The sequence below is a fragment of the Apus apus genome, chromosome 11 (assembly GCF_020740795.1).
Source record: "Apus apus isolate bApuApu2 chromosome 11, bApuApu2.pri.cur, whole genome shotgun sequence".
NCBI classification, from domain to species: domain Eukaryota; kingdom Metazoa; phylum Chordata; class Aves; order Apodiformes; family Apodidae; genus Apus; species Apus apus.
The window spans coordinates 3,371,803-3,379,531 of record NC_067292.1 but is presented as its reverse complement, the minus strand read 5'-3'; positions in this window follow the sequence as shown (position 1 = coordinate 3,379,531).

Below are 7,729 nucleotides of genomic sequence, written 5' to 3'. Positions count from 1 at the left end.
TCCTCTTATGAAGTCAAATTTCCTAGGGAAGTGAATTTTACAGCACCCATTTCTCTAGCCCAGCTCACCTTTCTGAGGAGTGAGATGGAACAGTACTGGAAATGCAGTAGAGCTACAAATAAATGCTTGCAAGGTGGTAGAAGTAATTTTTTTCAGGACACCTTCCCAGCAATGACCACCACTAATGTGGTAGAACTACCTTTATTTGGGAACCTGGCAGGGCACTTTGATGAACTTGAGCTAAAAAATGGTGAGTGTTGAGTTCTTTCTGCTGGGTAGTTTTGTTTTAGCTCTTTCTATTTGAGCCTTCAAAACTATTAGTATTTTGGCATAAAGGTGTTGTGTTTGAGTGGCATTTATCCACAAATAGAATGAATATTGCCTTATTATTATTATTATTATTATTATTATTATTATTATTATTATTATTATTATTATTATTATTATTTTGTAGTATTCAGGTAAACTTTGAATGTAGCCACACTGCAGAGCTGACCAAATACTCAAGAAAATAAAAAATGTCTAATTATTTTAGGGAAGGTTTTCCCCATTTTTCATTCTCCATCTCTCCTTAGTGGGGTTTAGAAGTCACAAAGATTTGGAGGGTGTATGGTTCAGCAAAAGCACTTCCCCAGCTTAGCTGATGCTCATTCTTTGGTCTCCTTTAAAAATATTTTAAGGAATTTCACCAGACCATGAAACTCGGAATGTCAAAATGACTTACACAAATAATCCAGGTTTTGGGGATCTTGTCGTGTTAAGTGGATTCTTTGGCATCGAGTGCTTTTATTCTGGATGGAGCTGCAGCAGAACCACATTAGAAAAGGATATTGTTACAACACTTTCAGTATCAACAATGCTACTTGGAAAGGAATAATGCATTCCAGATGGCTATTAAGAATGTCTGTCCTTTTAAGAGGGGATTTTTTTGTTTGTTTGTTTAGTTGATTTATTCTGATAAAACGTGGGGTAATTTAGACTTCTGTCAAATAGTCAGTAAACATGAAGATGAGGTTCTCAGAACGGGCAGACTGAGAGGCTGCTTTCATTGAATTTGATTAGATGGGTTTTCATATTGATTTTATTTCTTTTATCTCAAGTGTTGTAGCTGTTTCTTCTTTATGAAAGAGAAGGTAGAGTTACTGCAGACATCAAAACTGCTGGGTTATGTCCAGGGCTTTTCCACACCCCTGGCAAGTAATGGGACCAGTTACCAGGGTAAGTACACACACGTCTGGTGAGAATTGTTGGTGTGATACATAGAAAATATCTCATAAACTGAGATATTTTTATTCAAGCTCCTCAAAGTCACAGCTATCAATGGCCCACTGAAAGGCTTTTGAAGATATTCCCCTGAGCTGGGCACTGCTGAGCACCAAGCAGTGGAAGAGCTTGAGGAGGTTTGTTAGTCCTGGATGACCAGATTCCCATTTCGCATTTGAAATAGATCCGCGGCCAGTTGGTTAACAAAATGTTATGCTCAGGAAAACTACCTGAGCCACCTTGCCAAGCCAAAGAATCAGAGTAAGGTTCCAGAAAAGCCAATATTAAATCCAGAGACATCAACATTAGAGAAGCAGGACTAAATTATCTCCAGCTGGCTCTGACTCTTGCCTGAGGCACAGAAAGAAGTGGCTGAAGAAGAAAAGATGAAGGCTGCATTAATGAGGACCATAACAAAGCTTGCAGCTCAGGTCAGGTTCTTTTTCCAGTCCTATGAAGTTCAGTAGATGACCATTTCTCAGCTCCCATCACTTGCCCACCAGCTAAGCCACCAAAGCCAAATTTCCTTGGCAGGGATGAGGACAACCAGTGCCACCACTGGAGCCGTGAAGACATGAGCTGCTTCCTCAGGTAGCTTGATGTAGGAGACATGCAGTGATCCTTTGAAGTTTGTGTTGTTCTTCATTCAATTAGCTAGTTTTAACTCTTAATTACATGCTGAGCATTGTAACAACTTGCTATCCAGGGTTTCTGTCCTCACTGATGGGCACCACTGAGTGCAGGTCTTGCAATGTATGCAGAAAATGATAGGCGAGCACTGGGCATTGCTCTGTGGCAAACGTTTTAGAATAGCAAAATACGAGCAAGTTAAAGATCAGCCTTAACCTGGGTATTCAGAAACCTTCACGGTGCCTTTCTAGTCAGTTCTTCTGACAAAAGTGGTATTAGAAGAAACAGGCATTTCAGACATGAGCTGTGCCCTATTTACTGCCGAGATCTGCAAGCTCTGCTCTCACCTTTACTGTCCTGGTGCCACTATTAATTTCAGTTTACACCTGTAGGTTCCCTGGAAACCCTACGTGCCATATGAATCTATGTATATAAGTAACCCCATCAAAAATGCCTGTAATTTGCTTCACTTACCATTAGAGACCTTTTCCTTTTTTTGAAAGCTTTGTGAACCCCAAAGGTCCAGCCAGGTGCAATGTTTTGGGGGAAGAGGTGTAAAAGAGGCTTAATTTTTGAAAGGTGGCACGAGGAAAGCTAGGAAAATCTTCCTAACTGTACAGAGAGGTGCAGAAAAATGTAGCTGTTTATAAAAGCATTGCATTTGTGAAGCACTTCCATGCATTCTGTTGGGCACACTGGAGATGGGTGTAATGAGGCATGAAAAACCGATCCAGTTGGATGGGTTCACAGGGTGAGTAATTATCCCCATGGGAAGACAGCAGGTGGATTCGTTCCTGGGCTGCATCTGCAATAAGCAACCCAAGGAAAACATCTGGTTCACATCATCCATTTCTTCTTTTCCAGGATACTCCTCCAGTTTGTCTCTCTGATACTGCAACCTGGCGACAAGTCATTTCTCTAACGAGGCTGTGCAAACATCATGTGTTCCTCTGTGGAAAGAAGTGGGGATGGCCAGGAGCAACAGGACACGGTAAGTAACATCCGGAAACATCTCCTGGCTCTCCTGGTTGATTTTCTATTAGATTCTGCCTTGTTCCAGTCCAAAAGGAATCCGTTTCCAGTGACTCCAACAGTCCTACTAGAGATGCAGGAAATAAAGCAGGAGCCAGCTCTGCTGAGTGACTCATAAAATCTCTGCTGCCATCTTGAGTAAGAGGAAAGTCTGAGCTGTCAGATCAGCCTTTCCCTGTTTGATCGAGTTGCTTGAAGTGGATTTTGTTAAATTGGCCAGACCAAACTGATATCCAGTGTGCAATGTGTTGTGAAGTCCCTGTTTGCACCAGGAAAGATTTCCACGTTCAGCAGAGCTTCAGGGTATCGGTGGGCTGAGTGTTCTTTTGCTACTGAAAAGCTAACAGCAAATGAAATGTCAATGCTGCACTTTACATGCTCTTTTGTGCCTGCCTCGTGTTACTGCAAACATGATTTACTTATGCTCTGGATGGATTGAATTGGGCTGGGTTCTGTTCAAAATTATGGCAGGAGCAGAACAACCCTGCTTTAGGAGGGCCAGTTTCAATAGTGCTGGTGGAGATTTACAAACATTTAGTTAAAAGAAGGATTTTCCCCACCCCAGTTTTGTCAGTTTCTCACTGGTGGAAAACAAGCCAGCAGGGTAAAACTCACTGTATGTAGATGATCATGATGTATAGGGATCTGATTGCCACCAGAACATAAATATAAAAGAATATCTGAAGGTGTGGACTTCATTATTTAACTTATCCAACTTGTGGTCTTGGCTGAGTGAGCATTGATTTATCTGAAAGCTCCTTATCATCCTTATCAAAAGGATTATCCTTATCAAAAACTCCTGCTTTTGTTTGGGATTTATTTTTTTCAAGCAAGAATTAGACTGAATTTCTGTAAACAGATTCAATATACTTGAGCAGAAGTGTGTGGTTCAGCAACAGGTATCAGTGTCACCTACTGTGCATACACCAAGTGTTGGTTTGTTTCTTGGCTTCTTAAACTAAAACCATCTATCATTTACACCAGTATACAACTGGAAAAACTCACTTTGGTGAAAAAAAATGTATCCAGCTCCCTTCAGTATGACAAAAAGTAACTAATTGCACACTTTCTTTAATTTCAATTTAATTGAATTTGATTAATTTCATGCTTGGCATGAAGTACTTAAGCAGTATTAGAACTCTTTTTGCTTAATATCTGTTTTGCAGATTAAAATACAAACATTTCCAGTGCAATAAGGATTTATTGAAGTGGGCTGTTGCCTAGGGAAATGATCCTTTTGAATGTGCTTCTACCAACTCTCTTGGAGCAAAAGAAAGAAAGAAAGAATGTGATTAGTGTTGGATATTCTTCTAAGGAGGAAAAAGGGCCAAAAAACTATGTGCATAAACAGAAGTGTATGCACCTATGAAGTATAAATTGCTGAGTGCTGTCAGGCTGGTTATTCATGGGGAAAATGTCAATTAGAAAGTCCTAACTGGAAGCAAGCAGAGAGGTGCTGGAGATATCCAGGAGAAAGATGAGATTGATCTGCTTTGCAAAACTGGGAAAACAGAATCCTAGAGTGATAATTACCCTCTTTGGTATGTACCTTCTGCCTGCCCCAATGAAATTCTTTCCAAAATGGACTGATATCAGCCCATGGTGGTGGGGTTTCACCACGCCTACATTCATGAACAGTCTCTTGGCTTGTAAGACATTGCCAAATAATTTTCAGGAGTTGCCAGGGTGTCTCTTTTTTGCATAAAGGGCTCAGTAGTGCAGATCATCTCTGTGGTGCCGCTTCAAATTAAAATGATTAAATACGTGATAAAGCTCTTTCCCACACTGTGAGATCTGGGTTCAGGTGCATCTCATGATGCAGCAACATGATTCAGAGGGAAAGATGCATCTGGGACCAAGCGGATCTGGTCTCTGCTCTCAGCCTGGACAACTTGCTTTGGCCTTCAGTTTCCCTTCCTACCTCTTATCTTCTTCATTTCTTATAAGCAAGGTCTGTTTCTTACTGCATTTCTGAACAGCACCTGGTCTAGAAGGATCCACTCCCTAAGTGCTGCTGGAATATAAATAAGAGCAACAAAGAACCTTTTCCCTGTGCTAATATTTCGTTGGTGTTTTTATGCAGAATTTTGGCCTGGAGCAGAGTATAGTTGGCAGGCAGCTTTTAACTGAGGAGGCCACACTGACCTTTTTCAGCAAGGGACCACAGAAAAACAAACCCATGTTATGCTCTAAACAGAACTGAAGCTTGAGTTTGAGAGCTCTGCCAGGATTTAAGGCTGGTTTCCCCCTTCTCCCCCTAAAATACTTGGGGAAATATTTTTCCCCCAAAACAAGCAGGAGGACAGGGATGAGGTTATCCCACATGGCACTGGAAAAATAGTTGTAGGACTGGGAGTCTGAGTGCATTATCTGGTGTTGCACTTTAGCTGTGCCCCACAGATCATCCTGTTAGCACAGATGCTGCTTCTCCTTCTCCCTCTGCATGGGCTCCTGAAAGTAATTCTTGTTTGAGCTGGTAAAGAGCTTCCATTTGTCTTTCTTCACTTTTTCCTCTGTTAAATTTTCCCTTTACTCTGTCAAAAGTTTCCATACCATGAGGAGGCAGGATTGGTGCAGGTTAAATAGAGAATAAAATGACAGATGTGCCAGCTTGTCACTGAGTTTGGCAGCCACAGGGTAAACCCAGGACAGGGCAAGTGGTGGCTTTTGTCCCTTGCACTCTGAGCCCTGGGATGGAAAAGATGACTTTTTTTATCCCATGTCTATATTCAGATGTATGTATAATATCCAAATGATATGTATTCTGCACATGATGTGTATCATACACCATGTATCTACACATTATGTAGATTATAGATTATATGCCATATATATACACACATGCTTATAAGCTAGGAGCTAATTCTCAAAACACTGCAAATTCTTAATGCTGCAACAGATAAATTCTCTTTTCTCTTTCAAAATATGCTGTAAATGCCACTGCCCTTTTTGCTTTGTTTTAACTTTCCTTTTTTTCCCAGCAGGTAAAGCAGTGATGCTGCTTCTGAGAGATGGGTGGGTTTTTTCCACCTGGATAATTGTTGTACAAGGAGAACTACCAAAAACTAAAGGGTAACTGCTCTGACTGTCAAGGTAAGCAAGTCTGGAGCTTTCTAGAAAGTTTTCATGGAATTGGGAGTGAAATCACAACCTAAGCTGGGGAGTAAGGAAAAGAGAAAGCAGAAAACCTGGGGTAGTTGTTTTTTTTGTTTGTTTCCTGGTTAGCAGCGTGAGCTGTAGCTTTCTCAGAGGTGTTTTCCAAAACATTGTCTGTGTTCAGAAACTGGTGTGAGACCTAATTTTTCACACCCCTGTTACTCTTAGGCAAAGGCAAATGATCATGCAGTGACCAGGTTGAGAGTGGCTTCAGCATCTGGAATCTTGCAGATGGCCATTTCTGAGCCAGAGGAGTGGATGGAGGGCACTGTGGGATGCTCCATATTTCCTTCAGCCTAAACCTTGGGGTTATATTCATTGCAATAATAATAATTAGAAAAATCCCTTTCCAAATAGGTCTGTGAATAACTTTTCTCAAACTGCCTCCCAAAGCCATGGGACACGTTGGGTGAAAACTTCTATTAAAATCCACAGCAAGGCTCCCACTGGTGTCTGCACCACGAGGGCTGGGCCAGTGGTTTCTCTTGGGCACACACGTGTCTCTGAATGGGCTGAGGGCTCCAAGTTAGGAAAGATCTTGCTTGTCAGAGGACTGGCGTGGGGCTGAGAAGTGGCTGACAAAGAAACTTGGTTCAGATCCGTGAGGTCCTTTTGATAGAATGAAGATTTCTCAGCAACTTTCCAGCTAGCCTGTCTCTTTAGATCAGATTTAGGCTAGAGCCTAATTTATTTATTTTTTATCCATATACCCCCACTGAACTAAACGGATCAGATTATGACCTGCAAATCCCTCCTGATCTCAGTGTTATTCCCTTATCAAAGCACCAGTTCAGCCTGACCACTGGTTACGTAAAACCATGGCATAAAAACATATCAGATTTGTCCCTGAGACTGTGACATTTACTTCACATCTGAGCTCAGCAGATTTTCTAAAAACTCTGCTTTGAGGGAATTTGGATGTGGTCACTACCCACGAATGAAAAAGAGAACTGTGTCAGTTGCTGATGGGCTCCAATTTCTAAATAATTCATTTGATGTCACATACCCTTTAAGATATGAAATCAGTCTAATTAAAGGCAGATGTGCAAAATATAGCCTATATGATGGATGTAAGGAAAACATACTTTTCCATGTGAGTGGCAAAGCCACGAATACCTCTCCAGTTTGGTAGCCTCAAAAATGTGTTCACAAATACTAATCCTCTCAGTGGTCTGCGAGGATTTATCAAGGGTTATAACTTCCTGAAAACATCTGTGGAACTGAGAGTTTGGTGTATGTGTGGATTTGTCACTCAGTAAACAGTCACTTTCTTCTACTATACCCACTGGTCTAAGAAGCAGCAATTATGAGTAAGGCGGTCCAGAAGAGACTGAAGTGTTCAAAAATTGATATTATGGGGAAAATATAGCTTGGTGTTTACAATCATTTCTCCAATTTAAAGTCATAAAAGGCATCTTTCCAACACGTCAATATGTCTGCTTACCACTTATTTGTGGGAGAATCTTTCAGAAAGAAAAATCTGTCTGAATTTGCCCCAACTACTTTTAAAATAGAATCGTAGAATACCAGGTTGGAAGGGACCTCAGGATCATCTGCTCCAACCTTTCTTGGCAAAAGCAAGGTCTAGACAAGATGGCCCAGCACCCTGTCCTGCTGAATCTTGAGAGTGTCCAATGTTGAGGAGTAG